The sequence below is a fragment of the Molothrus aeneus genome, chromosome 4, assembly GCF_037042795.1.
Source record: "Molothrus aeneus isolate 106 chromosome 4, BPBGC_Maene_1.0, whole genome shotgun sequence".
NCBI lineage: Eukaryota > Metazoa > Chordata > Aves > Passeriformes > Icteridae > Molothrus > Molothrus aeneus.
The window spans coordinates 37359008-37377043 of NC_089649.1; the positions used below are offsets into that span (position 1 = coordinate 37359008).

At 36.0% G+C, this 18036-nt stretch overlaps 1 long non-coding RNA gene across 1 annotated transcript in view; it reads left to right on the forward strand.

Moving 5' to 3' along the window:
- Positions 1-18036, forward strand: part of LOC136555544 (uncharacterized) — a 33127-nt gene continuing 15091 nt past the window's right edge. The window contains exons 1-2 of the long non-coding RNA XR_010783505.1: positions 1-109; positions 5034-5140. This is a non-coding gene — a long non-coding RNA (uncharacterized lncRNA). The remainder of the gene's footprint in view (positions 110-5033; positions 5141-18036) is intronic.

Sequence of the window (18036 nt, forward strand, 5' to 3'; positions counted from 1 at the left end):
AGAAAAAGGAATGATGGAAATGATCTCTAAAGGTCACAGTGCATTTCCTTGTGTTTCTCTTAAAGAAAGAGAACAAATGAGTAAGCTCCTGGCTGATGATATCCTGCCTGTAAGTGAATGATTTCCTTCTCTGTTTCCTTAGAACTTTGTAAGGCTCTTATTTTCTAATTCAATCTCAATCACTCAACAGCAATATATTATTGAGAGCTATCAAATGTCTTGTCCGGTTGTTAATCCTTTAACAAATATATTTCATATTTCAGATTTTTCATTTCCATTTTCCTGTACATCCTGGCATCATACTGTGTTCACTAGAAATTTGAGATGAATCACATGTGTTATGGCAATATAATATGGACTGGAGTATCTCACTGCACTCCCCACAATAATATTAACAATAATAATAATAATAATAATAATAATAATAATAATAATAATAATAATAATAATAATAATAGTAGTAGTAGTAGTGAGTATGAGTCAGTGCAGGAGTGGCTAAGATTAACTCAGAGTTTCAGGGAGCCAAGAGATGATTCATCCTTTGAAATAAAGAGAAGCTGCTAATAAACATTAATAGACATTTTCAGTTTTGTTTGCAGCATACCAGCACTCTCTGTAGATACTGAGGAAGCAACTTGAGGAACTGAGAATGTCATACTAGCAGCAGTTTTATAATCAATGACTTATGCATGTTGATTTGTCACTGCTGTGCATATTGGCACTGTCTACTGCCAAGATACAGCAAAAAACCTCACTGGTTTTGCTACTGCGGCAGATTTTTTTCACAGTCCTTACTGCTGATCTTTTTCACTTGAGATTTGCTGGGTATTTCCTCAAATTTCTGAATGCTAACGGAATAACAACAGCTACGCTAGTTTATAGCATTTAAAGTGGCAAATGACTCAGATAACACGAAAGTCACTCTGATGTACATTCACTGGACAGTAGAATGAATTTGTTCTCCACAGAGTGGATGTGCTTGCTCTTTCATCTCTGCCAAATCATTTTAATTGGGACCTCATGCTACTCTGCCTTCTGTGACAGTCACTCTGAACCCCCTACTTCTTTGTTGTGGCAGTCACTCTTGATCCCCCTACTTCCCTGAAGCCATCTTCACAATAAAATTCTGAACTGTACTCAACTATTGATCATGTGCTCCCAGCTCATGGAGAGCTCTCTTCCTTCAGGTGAAAAACAGTGTGATGCTTTCTTTTCACAGCTGTCAGGCAATGTCTCTGACTTCCTTGCTGGTGTGGCCACTTGCAAGAGAGCATTTATGTTTTTTAGTCCCTGCATGTGTTTGGACTGGTTTTGTCTGGTCAAAGGAAAGACACAGGTTGGAGTCAGACTCGAGAGTATCACTTGAGAGTGATAAACTCCCATTAGTATCCAGTGTGATTGGGAGCTTTCTGCCCTTGGGAATTCTGTTCCTCCCAATGCATTGCTCAGAGTGTGAGCTAGCCTGATGCGTCACAAACTGTCATCTTTTCCTGTTATATTTAATGAATGTAATGTATATTTACTGTCATCTTTTCCTGTTATATTTAATGAATGTACAACTCCTGCTTTTGTTGCCTGTGCAGTGCCTCAGACTATGGTGGCCACTAATAACTTATCTTTATTTTAGAAACAGAAACAGGGAGAAAACACAGATGATACTTTTACTGGCCATGCTTGTTTATGTCCTAGATTTTTTGAAAATTATTTATTGATTTTTTTTAGTATCAAGCATTTAAGTTGGCCCACACCTACTGCACAAAAAAAGATATGACAGGCACTTTCCTTAACAAAAATTCGCTTCTGTCATTTGGGTGCCTGTAAAATTAATCTTCAATACATTCTCTTAAGCTATGGTTTTGGTGGTTTTTTTAATCAAGAGGGAAAAAACCCTATAATTTTCATTCCAGTTCCTCTTCTGCATTATTGGTTTCTCACTGATCTTGTACGTCCTTTGAGACTACCATTCACACACAAAAATGTCCAACATTTTTCTCAGTTTTCCTATTTGTCTTCTTGAGCAGAATTCTCCTGTACAAAGGTGAAAATACTCAGAAAAAATTTTGCAATTTGTCATCTCTTTCAGTGCTCAAATATCTCAAATTCAACATGTGCACTGTAAAATGCTCATTAGTTCTCTCAAAAGGAAAGATTATTTTGAAACCTTGAGATAGCTGTTTGGGTTGTGTCTGTATGTGCCTGCTTTCATATGAAAAATTAAGTAAAAATTGCTATAAAGTACACGCCTGCCTTTAGAATTTGATGTTTTACTTTCCTTAAGTGAAAAATGTTGAATAGATAGTGATTTCAGAGACCACCTCTACCCCTCCTCTTAATTTTTGTTTTCCCTTTTCAAGGCTTATAGCAGCCTTACTTATAAATGGGTTTGAGCTGACTCTTGCATATTTGACCCATATACCATTAAAAATTTTTGTATGTTGTGATTACTTCTTTGTTGATGTCTGTGAGTGTACTGGTTTTGGCTGGGATAAAATTAATGTTCTTCACAATAGCTTGCATAGTGCTATGCTTAGTATTTGTGACCAAAACTGTGCTGATAACACAGGACTATTTTTATTATTGCTGAGCAGTGCTCACACAGAGTCAAGGTCTTTTCTATTTCTGTCCTAATGAACTTGAGAGTATTGTACTGCACGTGAAGAGTTTATTGATCTGCCCTTCTTACCCATTCAAAAGTGGGTACTCCTTGGCTTCAATGAATAATCTGTTTGCATGGAAAATATTCAGTATTTGAATAGCTGCCACAAGATAACACAGTGGAATTATCTGTAAGACAGATGGAATTAAGAACATATAAATTTTTCTTTTAAAAGAAATGTAAAACAATGCTTTTGTGATCAGTGGAATGATTGCTACCTTTTTGTTGTTCTGCAGGTTTTATGAAATCAATAGTTTTTTCCAGTCTAACAACTTTCAGAAAATAGTTGTATTGTTGTAATAACATGCAATATTAGTGAATTTCTATCCACCACAGGCACTGGGAATCCTTCTACCTTGGAAGATGAACTACTTTGAACAAGTACTTTATTTTTTATTTCTCACACTATCTAGTTATTACATGTTACTTCAGTGGCATTCAAGCAGATTAACTTTCTTTCCCTTTCAGTTTGGAGTGTGCACACATCACACTTCTATTTTTCTCAGGTAGAACTGGCAAGTATTATATAAATCAGATACTTCCTAAAACTTTATGTTACTAAAGGAAGTTATGCAGTTTTCCCAGGTTGAGGCATCTTTCTCCATACCTTCTTACAAAAGAACTCAACTCTATTTAATTAGCATTGACGTGATATCCACTGACGATTGTACAGCGTGTTCAGAGACCTTTGTGTTGCAATGTGGTATTTCTTTTCATTGTGGGATGACTCTGCACTACTGGCCTCCATCATAACAAATTAAAGTTTAACCCATTCATGTTCTGGAAATAACGGGGTTTGTCAGGTACCACTACACTTCTGTGTAGGAGGAGAAACCTTTCTTGGTGGAAAAGTTGCATTTGAATAATTTCATGGGAAAAACTGTAACCATTTCAGGATTTCTGGATAAATAGTTCTCAGACAATAATTAACAACATCTATATACACACAACAAAGTTCACATTGTTGAACATGGAGTGAAAAATAAGGGAAAGAAGAACAGGTGAGAGAAATGAGAATCCATTTTTTTGTTCTGAAGATATATCAGATTCCTAGTAAGGTAGGAAAAGGATCAGAAAATTACAAGACAATTTAATACTGAGCTCTCAGGCAGATGGAGTCTATTGTGTTTTTTTTTCTACTCTAAATGGTAGATTAATGCCTCCCAATTAAATGTGCATTTCAGAGTGGGAACATTCCTGTGGCCTTGTGAAAGCCAGACTTGAGGTGATTCATAGTAAGACTCTCCCTTCAGGGAATCCTGAATTAATCAAAATACTTACAGAGAAAATAAGGTAGATATCCAGCACCCTGTAAGACTGAACAGTGCTGCTCAAATTCTTTTTATATGGTCTATTTTTATTCATCTAGTTCTGCATAAAATGGTACTGCAACATGAAAAGGATGTAAACGTGATACTCCCCCTCCTTCTTTGTGAAATAAGTCTTCACAGTGCTGTTAGTTTGGAAATTTAAAGTACATTAGTCAGTTACTAATTATTTATTAAACAGAAGAGTTGGCAGTGTCAGTTATTTTGGAAGTTTGCATTGCTCTGCTGGTTCCCAGATTATCTCACTCTAACTGTGAGAAATTTTCTTTCACTTTTAGAGCACTTGGTGGCCTCTTTCTTTTCCATGTCTGTTTATTTGACACTCAGCTGTGACATGGCCTGCATCTCTGCCCTGATAGTATTAGTTCAGATGCAACAATGAGGAATTATTTAGTATAATCCACTGAGCTGGGATCCAGTACAACAGAATGGAGTCTGTAAAATAAAATTCAGATTTGATTATACAAAATCTTCTTGAGAGTGAAATCTATGAAGAAAGGGACATTTGGTCGGAGCTGTGGAAATCCCAACATGGTAGATTTTTGTAGAGCAAACAATCTTGTCTGGAAAGTCCTGTCTGTGTGGAGATATGCTGGATGATCTAACCCAGCAGGGTCTGTCTAGGTTTTTTGTGGAATGCCATAGAAGAACTGGGTGCAAAAGATAAGGAGAAAATTTAATTTTGAAGTCCTATATTACTGTTCTAATCATCTGATATGAAAATACCCAGCAACAAGAGGAACATAAACTGGTATTAAGGCGAACGGCTAAATTAAAACTCTCTCCAAAGTTTCATCTAAATCCTTCTACTAGATTGCTTATTTCTCACTCAACACAAGAACACTTTTTCACTGTAACTTTTCCTAACATTTTTGAAAACTATGATTTTTTCACCAAAAATTTTATTCACGTGATATCAGATATTGATGAATAATATTTTTGAAGCTTTTGATGGAGAAAGTTACATGAAAAGAGATGGAGAATGGAGAAAGTTATCATGTTATTATAAAACTTATTTAAACTTATTTAATACTTAATTTTCTTTTCAGTTTTCCCAGTGGAAATACTCAGCATTCACATTGAAAAAGCTCCTTTTCCAATTTTCTTTTTCAAATCAAATTTGAGATTACTTTGAAGAAGTCATTACTTCTTTCAGGTAAGCAGAGTATTAGGGCTGTGGAAAAAAAAAATTGAAACTGTTTTTTGGTTGGTTTCACATAATGCCTTAAAAATTATATGCATTTTTGGAAGATCTCCATGACTTCCAAATTGTGTTGCCTGATGCTGGGAAGCAGCACCAGGTTCACTAAAAAAGTAGAGAGTGTGAGGGAATCTACTTTGATATTGCTAGTACATTTCCATAGAAAGTTGTGTAATAATCTCTAATAAATTCTGAATTTTTATGATGGCCAAATACATTGCATAATTTGAACATTACTGATAGATCTTGATGGTGGTTGTAGAGTAGAAACCTGGTACAATTTGTTTCTGTATGCTGCCAATGGCAATCCTGCACTTGAAGTGTGTCTTCTGCCTGGGAAAAGAACAGTCTTCTAACCTTAGGCAATACAATTGAGTAAGAGATGGGATCTTGTGATGTGATGGAGAAATGAGATGTTCTCTTGGAAATACACTAGGAGGTCAAGAATTTTCATGTAACATCAAAGCCAAGGGACTAAAGAACAGCTGCTGCTTTATAAAGGTAGCAAGACTATTTGTATTTTTTTTACAGTTGTTTTGATGTTAGTTATCTTCTAGACATGAACCAACTTCAGAGGGTGGGAACAGCTGTCCATGTTGATAGGGATATCTTGTTACTGTTGCCTGCTTTCTTCTGACTGTGATAGTGACTGCTGTGAGAAACAGGATATGGAAGTTTGACAATTCCTGTGTACTCTCATACATCCACTGTTTACATAAATCAGAGGCAAATACTTTCACTCTGCCTCGCTTGTAGTTTTAATGGAGAAAAGATCCAAAGAGACTAAATGAAAAGCCTGTGTGCCAGAAGAGTGCTTCATTAAACAGGCAGGAGAAGCTGCATGCATTTCAGATGTGTAACTTTTTTACTAATTTTTTCTTTCCTCACCCTGTAGGAGGATGGAACACAAAAACTTTGCTGTCTCAATCTCAGTGATTTCATAAGAATTTGACCCCCGTTTTTCTGTTTAAAAAAATCCAAGCAATGTAAAATATCTGCTGAATATTCCCACTAATGTACTCTGTCCAACTGTAGTCAGTTTTGGTGCTTAGGATCTGCCCTGTTTACAGTAACTGAAATGGATAGATTTTCTGAGTTTATTGTATTTGTCTCAGTATAAACTTATTACCCCGTATTGCATTGCAATTTTTTTTTTTAATGTGGAAGTGTTTTAGGAAAAAGAACAAGATTAAAGTAACTACTATACAGAGTGTTCCCAAAAAGCCCAGCAAACAAAAGGAAGCCAAGATTGCGACAGATAAGGAATGTCATTATGAACATAGCCCAGGGCTATTCTGACTTGTGGCCATAAATGCAGGAAGTAATTTTCCTCCTGGATCCTTTTTAAATATAGGAACAAAATAAAAGTCTGATGACTGCAGGTATACTGCGTGGGAGATACTGAAAGGTCATATAAATATCTAGGCAATAAGATGAAGGTGCATCTATATGAACTTGTAACTTCTAACTGATAAATTTTTTAGGATGTTGCCACCAATCCACCAGTATCTGTGATGAAATTACATAACTTTTTAATAGTACTTCCCTTCTTAATAGTCAAATAATGTGGTAGGATGTTCCTGTTATGCTCTGAAGAGTATGTTCACAAAATTGCATAGAAAACTCCTCAATTCTGTTTCCATCATGTCAACTACAAGAACTACATGCAGAAGCTTTAGGCGTTTTAATAATTAACTGGAGAACCGTCAGGATTGATTAAAAATCCCAGACAAACACCATGTATATGAAACAAATTAACCCTGCTGAGATAATAAATTAAAGAAAAAAAAAATTCCACAACACTACCTTCTTCTTTAGTACAGATCAAATAGTATATATGTTTCTCTCTACATGCACATTTTATATGTTTATGAGGTTTTTTTCCCTATGATTAATAAGTAATTGCCAGTTTTTATTTACAGCAAAACCGACAGTACTCTCACTGCTTTCTTAAGAGCACTTGTTAACATTTATGTTTGTATATTATACACATGCTCTTTAATCTCTCTATAAATATATTCTTTAGAGGGACCTTTTTGGTGCTAAAATTTAGTTGCAAATTTTGCTATTGTGTTTTTGACTCAACTGCATTTTTCAGTTTTATTTCACAGTTCATTCTTGCAAATTAAAATTGGCATAATGTTCAGCAAAAATATATAGTTTATTGCTTATCTGAACATCTCATTTTCCAGTTGCATATTTCCTGCAGTTCACTGATTTTCCCTGATTAAAAAAAATAAATTATCTGTAAACATTTTTCCCTTACTATTTATTCTGCATTTTAAATTAATTATTTCCCACATCTCTGTTTGTTGGAAATAATTAATAACTAAACCCTGAGGGCAAACCAATTGCCTTCTCTTTAGATCCAGACAAGCATCTTCCAAAACAAACATGAGTGAAATTCTGGTGACATAAGCAGTTTTCACATTACAGGAATTCACCTGTAAAATTCAATCAGAAAATTGAAGCTCTTAGAGTATGAAATGACAACATGTATGAGTGAAATAACCTTCTCTCTAGCTGGGGAAGGGGTTGATGTTGGTGGTAATCTTGCAGGTTTTTTCGTTTCTCAGGGTTTTCTAAAAAAAGTGCTATTTTGCTTTCCTCCACTAATTAAATGCTTGCTAGGTGCAAAGAGCAGCACTGGTTTCTATAAAAAGGACAGTTAAAGTGGTTAAAGAGCTACCCAGAAGTTTTTTAAAACATTCCATAGCCACCAAGTGCCCATATGAATTTGTCCATACAAAATACTATCTCCTTTCAAGAAAATTGTAAAAGCTCTCAGACTTCTTGAAGGTGGGACTTCATCTTTATTGTCTTCCTGTTACAAGTGCTCCACTGAAAATTGTCATCATTCATTTCTGCACAATCAAGCATAGAAACTAGAGAATGCTTCATTCATGTGAGAATAGGTACTGGTTGTAAAACATAACATAGCAATGCAGAATGTGATTACAAGACTGGGATTTCTCCAATGTATTTAATTTTGCTTAAATTTCTCTCTCTCTGGATCCCCAACAAAATTATGAATATTAAAAAGAAAAATTATGAAGTAATTAGCATTCCAGAAATCATACAGCAGACTCTGGGGGAAAGCATGCAAGCAAATTAAGTAATGCATATTTCATTTCATCAGGGACTAGAAATTGTGTTGATCAGTATATAAACAAAAGAAGGCAGGTAGTTTTTAACTCTAACTGAAGAAAAATGTTTAAATTTAATCATTTGAATTTAAAAATAAAATTAATATGGTTCATTCACTTCAGAGTTTGACTTGGTCATCCTTCTGGGTCCCTTCCAACTCAGATGATTCTATGGTTTGATGCACATTAGAAGGACGCAAAGTTGGCTTCAGTGGCTCTAACTCTAGGCTGCTTTTCCTAGAAGAGGGTCACCTACATAACTCATATTCAGCAAAAAACTCTGTTTCTGAAAAAGGCGTTCTTGGTGTTTTCTTGTTAAGAGATAGAGTTTTGGTTTTGTTTTGATATTAGTCATGTAAAGGTTTAGGGGTTATGTCAAAACATGAGCTGAATAAGGGATGAAACCAGAAAACATTGTGTAATCTTTGTACTGTAACTTCTGGTGTTATTTGGAATGCCAGTGTTATTTATTTTGACCTCCATTTTTCACTCTGTTTTCTAGTTAGATTTTTAAGTCCTTTGCCAGTCCCAGACAGAAGCTGCTGGTATGAACTTCTGAAGGTTCTGGTATGAACTTCTGCAGGTTCTTCTTCTTCAGTAAGGGCATTTTGAGAAAGCAGTTTAGGATCAATCTCAGTGGTTTGATAGACCCGAGGACAGAGTAAAAGGCTCCAACAAGTTCCTGGATGAAAGAGGCACTTGGGTGTAGTGTAGCAAAAAAAATAGGGGAAGGAAAGAGATTGTCTGCTCCTGTAAACACAAACCACTTTTCATGTTCTGGTTCTGTCTTTGGCTGAGAAGAACTTGTTGGTGGAAGACAATGAGAGGACAGTCTGCCACTGCCTAAAGACCACATAGTACTTCATCAGTTTTCCCTGGTTTTCCATACACGCTCTAAGAAGGTAACTTCTGCCAATCTTATAACAGGAAGTTAGGATTTACAATGAAGGCAATTTTTTTGAAGGAAAAATTTTTTACTCAAACTAGGGCTGCTGATTTTGCAATGTACTGTTTCTTCTGAGAATAAATTTCACATGGAAATATCCCAGAAAGGAATTCACAAGGCATTTTACTGGCAATGTTTCTCTCCGTATTTTCTTTTTAGTTGGTTCATAGATCTTTCATATTATTTTGTAGCATTGGCTGTGCAAGGTTTCTAGTGAGAGAGAGGGGACGTTCATATTTGTTAAAAAATGGTTTTGTAGTGTACCAGAAATTGTAAATTTTTTGGAAATTAGTGATACATAGAATCCTCTGATGCAGAACATACAATTGCAGAGAAATGAAAGATTTTTTTTATAACAAACTAGCAACAGACAGGTAAAAGGCAGAGAAAAAGCCCTGAAGCTAAAGGAGAAAAAATTTTAAATGTACAATTTAATCCCTCAAAATTTTGGCAGCCATAAATCAGCAAATGTCATCTACATTTTGGAAATGAAATATTTAGTTAATCCAATAGCCTTTTCTCCTCAGGCTAACTGTATGAAAGAAAAGCAGAACATGCAAGCCTGGTCATGTACTTGGAAACATCTTTCTGCGAGATCAGGATGTGGGTTTGCTAGTCAGCCTTGTGCCTCCACCATCCACACCAGTGCTGATGTCAGTGTTCCCTAGTGGTATGAACTGGCTCAACCTTCTGAAAGTTGTCACACATGTTGTGAGGTGCAAGGACTCTTGGATTACTGTGGCACTTTGCCAGCAGCTGGCTTGTTTAGAGGAACAACTCCTTGAAGGAAGCCTGTAACAGGACCAAATTGGGATGAGCATCTGGCAGTGAAGGACAGGGGCAGCGTGGGTATGGGCAGGCTCTTGATTCCACTCTCTCTTCCCTTTTAACCTGTCAGCCTAAATTTCAATACTACCTGTCTATTTAACCATGTCCTCCAAAGCTGTGGCTTTTCAATAAGCCACCTTTGGTGCAATTTTCTTTTTTTTACACAAGAAACAGAGGGTGGTATATTTTGTTGCATTTTTTCTCATGGAGCCTATGTAGTAAAAGTGATTATCTCTCAGCAGCAAAAAAAAAAAAAAGCCTCAAATGAACATGCACACATATTGCTCTATCTAATGTTTCTTTTTGAAAAAACTTAGGAATCACAGGTGCTACAGGTCATGTGTTTATTACTACATGTTGCCACAAATGATAACAGAAACATGGTAATTCAGCCTTTTTATGAAGCTTAATTCATAGTAATGCAATGTGACCTTCAAAACCTGTCTGGCTACTTCAAGTATTTACAAGAGAGTAGGGAAGGTATGGAGTGCTTTTACATAGATATTTTTAAATATTAATAGAAATAAAGTATCTTTCAACTCTTTACCCAATCAATTTCTTTCCTTATAAAATGTATTATACTTTGAAGCCTGATCTGTTTGCAATGCATTATGATATCTGTATGAAAAGTAGTGTTCATGAAAAAAACAGGAATTGTATTTGAGTATCAGTTACCAGTTAAAAAATAAAATTGCTACCCCTGCACAATAGGGTAGTCACAGCACTTAGCTGTGCAGGGTCAAAGTGAGTTTCAGTTCCAAAGAGGTCATGGATTCTTGAGAAAAAACAATATGAGTTCAGGCCAATAATAATAGAAATGCTTTCTATGGTGAAACAGCACACATTACCATTGAAATAGAAATATTTTGGCCTGAGCTCCCTACCTGCAAAGGAAAATAATGTTAGTGATTGCATCTAATGCTCCTAGGCTGAAACAGACTAAAAAAAATCAGGCCTGTGCCTATCACTGACAATAAAATTAGCATATGAAGTGGTTCTGGGTTTCCCCTTAATTCTAAAAAAATGTTAAAAGCCTTTTCAACATGATGCTAGCACAGAAATCAATATTTTCTTAGAAATCACAGGGAAATCAGAGGTATGAAAATATTTAACTAATTTAGAATTTGGTGTTTTTGTGTGAGGAATCATGCCTTAATAAAGTAATCTCATTTAATTTCTTCATGTAAAGGATTGTTTAGGACTGGAACAGGCTGCCCAGGAATGTGGTGGAGTCACCATCTCTAGAAGTGTTCCAAATACATATGGACATGACATCTGAGAACATGGTTTAATGGTGAATATGGTGGTGTAGCCGGATTGACAGTTCGACTTGGTGATCTTAATATACTTTTCCAACCTTAATGATTTTATGAGTCTATAATTTGCCTTCCATTTTGAAAATTGTCTGCTTCTGCAAAGAAAAAAGTGCTGTATCCCCATAAATCCTGCAGCAGTGTCCTCTGAGGATAAGTTCCTTCTTAGCCTTTCAGTCCATTTTGTCTGCTTGCTTTCCAAGCTTGGAAATATGGCTTTTTGATACGATTTGCAAACTGTATAATTAGGACCACCTGGGGATGCATTTCTTTCAGAGTCCAGATCAGCTGAACAATTCCTGCTGGTACGTAGGCCAAGAAAGGGGATGAGGAAGGCAGGTACAGTAAAATCCCCAAACCTCCTTCTGGGCAGAATTGATGTTGAAGGGATGCACAAGCATTCAGATTATTCTATTCCATCCCTGTCTGTCATGTCTAGAGTTTTCTTAATGTAGCAGCATATCATGGCCTAGGAAGCCCTTTGATACTGTGGATACCTCCTCTCCAAAGCCATTTCCAGGCCAGTGTAGGACAAACCCCTCCTTTTCTCAGACTAGACTCAATGTGTTCTTTTGGTTGACCAAGAGTAACTCAGAAGAAATTAAAACATTGTGTGTGGTGCCCTCATGCTGCTAACAGCACCGGGTTTTTCTACCATAAACAGAAATTTCCCTTCTTCCATCAGGATGTGCACATGGAAGTAGAACCCCTGCTGTTTTAGGCAGAGGCTGACCTCACAAACGGTTTCAGGTTTCTGTGTATTTTTTTCCTTCCCATTACACTACAGTTAGCAGTATTATTTACTAATTTTATCAAGGTAAAGTCCTGCAGCCCATTATTCTGTGTATAATTTCTAAACCTCTGGATCTGGTCATGGAAAGTAGAACTAGGCAGCCACACTCAGTGATTACAAGAGAAATCAAAACAAGGGAAAAAAAAGGATAAAACTTGATTTCTCTTTAGGAAGTAAATTCCTAGCCATACACTGTCACTGTACAGTGGATATTTTTGCTATTGCTAATTATGAACTATTTGTCGACAGATTAGAGTTCAGACTGGTTGTGGAGTGTGGTGGTGGTCTGAAAATTAGCAGTCCCAGAAGCAACACAGTATAGCCCATGTAGAGGGTATTAAAAAAGCAATGTGCAGAACCACAGAACAGGCTACGCTGGAAGGGATAAAACCATCTGGTCTGACCTTTAATTAGAAATGGAGCATAGATGAGATTATCAAATACTCTAGAACATCAGAGAGCTCTTTGTCCCAGAGGATATGCCCCTAGGAAGGCTTTCTTGCAGCTTGTATGGATTTTTGCCTGTCCCCTTATGCTTTATTCCCTTGACTGATACTGGCTTTTTTCCCCTCATTAGAATTTTGACACTTCACCTCTCGGGCTGTGCACTAATCTACAGTCAGTGAGTGACAAATTTCTTTTCTTGTTCTTCTTTGTTTAGTCATCTGATGAATGTGTTTCACCAGAATTCAAGTGAAACTTACCCAATACCAGTCTGATTCTAAAGAGCAGGGGGAACTGTGTCCTCTAAGGTGATCTCAGGCTCTACAGACTCTCTTCCTTTATGGAATCCTTTACTTCACCTTCTCATCCTTGACTATCAGACACCCTACCTCAAAATGTAAAAAGGTGAAGTTTTAGGTGTGGAAAGGTCAAATATGAAAAATAGTGTAATTTCATTTCAGCCTGGCACTAACAGAACATGAAATTAAAAACAATGCTTTACTTGATAAGGAAGAACTTACTGCATGTAGAGAGGCCCCAGTCCTCAACTATCAAATGTTCTATCTGAAACCACATCATTTAGAACAGGAAACCCAGAAAAATATGTTTCCTCCAGATCATATTGACGTAATGGTGTATATAAGGTAATTAATATTCTGGATTTCAAACTGGCCTAATGGAATCCTCCAAGACAAAATGATATGAGAAAGCAAACAAAACACTTCCTTTCTTTTCCAGAGAAAGATAAATAGGAATATCTAAGCAAGTCCTGACAAGCTTTAAAATCTGATATGAAATTCAATTGTATAATACCACCTAAACAGGACGCCAGATTTGTTGAGAGTTGGTTGTTCCACTAAATAAACCTTATTTAGGAGCAAAAAACTAACAGTTGGTGACCAGGAACTTTTAAAATCCAGAGCCAAAATGTGGTGTATCAGACTAAGTTTAAAAAGCCTAACCATTTTCTAGATGTTAGAGCAAGCAAAACAAATAATCTCTCAAAGTGTTTACTGTTTGAGCCATTTAGTTAGGAAACAACTCTCAGAGGCATAAAAACTGCACGAAAATAGCAGAACAGATCTCTGAATGGTGGAGACCGATTATTTTGGTATTGCATCAAACTTAAGCTTAAAGAGCAAACAGATGTGCTTGAAGTTTATTACCCTTTGCACTGTCTTCTCCCTAATTTGATTAAGTAGATGGAGAGAAAGAGAAAGAGAGAACGTGATTTCTCTCTCCACGTAGGGCTGGTTATCAATGTGCATCAGGCTGAAGTCAATGGTTCTTGTGACAAACTGATTAAATTTGCTCTTCTGGTACATGTCCCAGCTTCTGCTACACTGTCCTCATAGATTTTAAATCTGTTCTTTTAATCAAAAGTCTGATGTAAGGCAAGAAGTTAGTGTTTTACCAACTTCAAATTCTTGCCTTTTCTTTGACTGCCAAGTTAGAGAGGGTGGTGCAGGATGTAAAAAAATACACTGATCTCCACTGGATTTAATGAGTACAGTTTTAAAACTAATTTTATACAAATTTATCACTCTATTTATTTTTTTGATATGTGAGTGGAGTTATGTATCCAGTAACAGATATGCAAACCCCTCAAAAGCTGCCAAAGAATACAAGTTATACAAGCGGGCATGTCACAGGCTGACTTGGTGACTCACGTCTTGGCAGCTGCCCTATAAACAAAGCTACTGAATTGCTTGAATCTGTCAAATCATAAAACCTTCTATGCAGCTCACTTTCAAAGATATGCTGTAAAGAATTACTAGAGAGTGAAAATTTGATCAAAATGCATTAATTACTGATGATTTGAAAAATTAGACCAGGCTTTAGAAATTCAGTTATTGTAGTTGCATTTCAGTGTCTGAGTTTTAATCAGATATGAATGCACATTAAATCTAAACCAAAGATTTGGAAATCAAAATGCATTCTCTTAGTAATTTCCATTTCTACTTTGGGAGTCAGCCAAACAGCAATGCCAGAGCTTCTGATCATCTGAAAAATTTTTTGAGTATCAGGTAAATATTGAGGATCCTGTAGTCATAGTTGCTTTAAAGGTGATTAAAGTCCTGCTTGTATATTCTGGGCACCTTAAATATTCAAAAACTTCTGAAACGCAAGGAGAAAAAAAGTTAAGTAAAGAATTAGAAACCAGTAACTATGATTCTGCAGGCCAGAACCTCAAAGTTGTAGTACTAGAGAGATATCCAGGTTCCAAGACAGGGTAGCCATGCTGCTAATTAGCAGTTATTTGCCAGTTTCTAGAAGTGTAAAATGTATTTATACTCCACAGTTCAAGAGCAATGAGTGTTAAGCATTAACAGTTGTTGAGGATAACTTTGCTGGGTTGCAAGCCCCCTTTAGAAAATCCGAGGACTGAAAATTTAGAATGATTACTACACTATAATGCTGCAGTCTTTTTAGGTAGATCTGCCCTAATCTGTAGCTGTGACTGTAAAGCCTCATCTTTCTTTCTCTTTTCAATTCTTCTGGAATGCTGGTTTTTTGACTTTCAGAATTGAGGACTCAATCACCTCTGCCTGGAGGGGAGTGAAAAGTATTTGTGGTCAATTTGCCTAGACATTAACATTTTATTTAGAAATTGAGTGAGAAGTCAGTTTATGCATATTTTTAACTACTCTTAGCAAATCTTCACAGTTTGTCTCTGGAGCAGCATTTACTGTTAGATAGCTCCTAAGTCCGTGTTAATTAATTTCTTCTGCATTTTCTCCAGAATTTTGCAGCTCAGAAGCTGTACCCCAATACATATGGAGATGAATTTTAGTTTTCTGGGATAGGCCAAAATGACTTTTAACTCAATTTTTTCTTGAATATCAAGAAATTAAGGGACACTGGAAGCAAAGAGCTAACAAACTAAGATAGCTAATGCAGTTCACTTTTATCCAGAAGGTGGAGAACAATGCCATGGAGGAGGGAGGTCTTGGAGAGAGGCAGAAAATTCCATCTTGTTTCTTTGGGGGATTCTTGCATAGTTTTCACCTTCCCTGACTACAAGGGCTGACCAAAATTCTCAGTCATCACAGAAAGACTTGGCAAAGAAGGAAGACTCCATCAGGATCAATTTGCAGTTAATGCAGTGAATGCCTCAGTGCTATATGCTGTGCCATTATCTTTTGTCTAGAACAGACTTGAAGACAGATTCAGTGACTTGTAGCTGGTTCAGGCTCACTGAAGTTGATGACATCTTAGCATTTCCCTGAAGCTTAGCATGCAAATCCTGCTTTAAATACAGATGTTTCCCCAGCATGACAAATGTTTCACTGCTGAAGTGTCATTTAACTTGAGAACAAAAGTGCTTTGTTATAAATGCAGCACCAAGGCTTGAAATGTACAGAAATTAGGCACATTTAGTTTATTTAAAATGATTATGATTGCTTTTCAAGCTGTTGCTAATTGAAGAGGCCACATCCAAGGTCTAATAAGGTTTTAGTCTTCATGTCTGTTACACAGACTCCACAGATCTTTGTTGGCACTCTGGAGAATATTAATTTATGCTACAAATGTGTTTTCAGGGCCAAATGTTTTAAGAAACTCTCATTGGAAATGGAGTTTGAATTTCATTCCAATGTGTAGAGTGAGTACTGAATAGTTTTTTTTCCTTAAGCTGTTTAAATATTTTTTTCCTAACAGCGTGGTACAATGCCAAATTGAGTGAAAAATAGTGGCCAATAGGAAACTTACTACCCATACTAATATTTATACAGGCTCTTTGTTGTTCATAGGAATGAACCTTACTCTTTCAGCAGAGTTTGCACCATGTACATGTCATAGACAAATATCTGTACTGCAAGATACAGCTATTTATCTCCAGTTCAGCTGAGTGGCATAAGCTATGTACTTTATAGAAACACTTTGTTCTATGTTTGTGCTTTTTTCTTGGCTTTTTTTTTTAATGTTTGACATATTAGACATAATGGGGAATGACAAGGAATAATGAGACTACTCAGGTGATATATTTGATGATTTTTCAAGTAACAAAGTCCCAGAGATTGGCCTAGTGACCGTATTTTTGATTTTGGCCACAGTGTAGCACAACTGCTCTTTTTAATCAGAGCCCACTGTTGTATTCAGTTCCCAGTTCTGTTCAATAAATGAAATGGCATTGTTTGTTCTTTTATGCCTTTTATGAGTTTTGGCATTATTTTTTCATTTTGTTTGCCCCTTCTGCACGCAAAAATTAGCAATGCTAGCAGCATAAAAAAAGAAGGAAAACCCATATGAAAAAATGTAAATTTGCCCTGTCACAAGGGTGGTCTAAATGGTCTTAAATATCTTTTACAACCTAAGTGATTCTACAATTCTAAAGACTCTGTCATGAAATATTTGGGAAATGTCCCGTGTATAGCATCACAAACCTTCCAGTGACTGTGATTATCTATGATAGTATATGAAATAATATGTAAGAAATTATAATAGATAAGAACATATCCATGCCTCAGCAGGTGGCAGTTGAGGGATCCATAATATGTCAAAGATTATACATCAGCTAATGTATGATTGTTTAAATTAAAGAGCAAATCTAATTTTGATATATTTCGGAACTGAGAAGAAAAATGAAACTGAAAACTCAACTAGGTTAAACATTTTCAATAAAATGTAACTTCTACAGATTTAACCTTATTTCATGATCTTAAGACATCAAATCTGGGAGATAAAATCACTGTGAAACAATGCTTCCCAACTTTTGTAGAAGTTGCTATAAAGGACATGCAGAGATGATGACTATTCCTCTAAAAAAAAAGATTTCTATTGTATGTGTAGATTGTGAGTGTGATTGTCTTATTGTGATATACGTGAAGATATATGTATATATATATACACACATATATATTCATATGTATATATAGATATATATAAAAATAGATATGTAAAAAAATGCTAGCTGCATTTTCCCTTGTCTTGCATTAATATGTACCAAGTACAGTAACTCTCTTAAATCAAAACAACAGCAATAGTTTTGATGAGTGTCAGCTAATTTGTAAGCATTGCTGAGGGCAGTGTATTTAAACAGATACAATTGCAGAGAAGGATAAAAACTCCATAAAGGAATGCTGTATCTGTTTGAAGTGAAATTGCCAGAAGGATTTTGTGCAAGGAAGCTCTTTCATTTTTGTAAGAACTGTTCCAGAGTAGGTAGTAGAGAATTCAATATTCTCTGCCCATCTCTGGGTCTTTCTTGAGAACTGCACTGTTTGTGCATGTATGACATTAACTGCTTGTAGTGTTAATTGCTGAAATAATGCTTCAAGGTCAAATGCTGTACAAGATTCTGAAGCATTAGTAATTTAAAATAAGTAAATTTAAATAGCTAGATGAGCTAAAATACAACTATTTTTTCTGAAGAGTTTTAC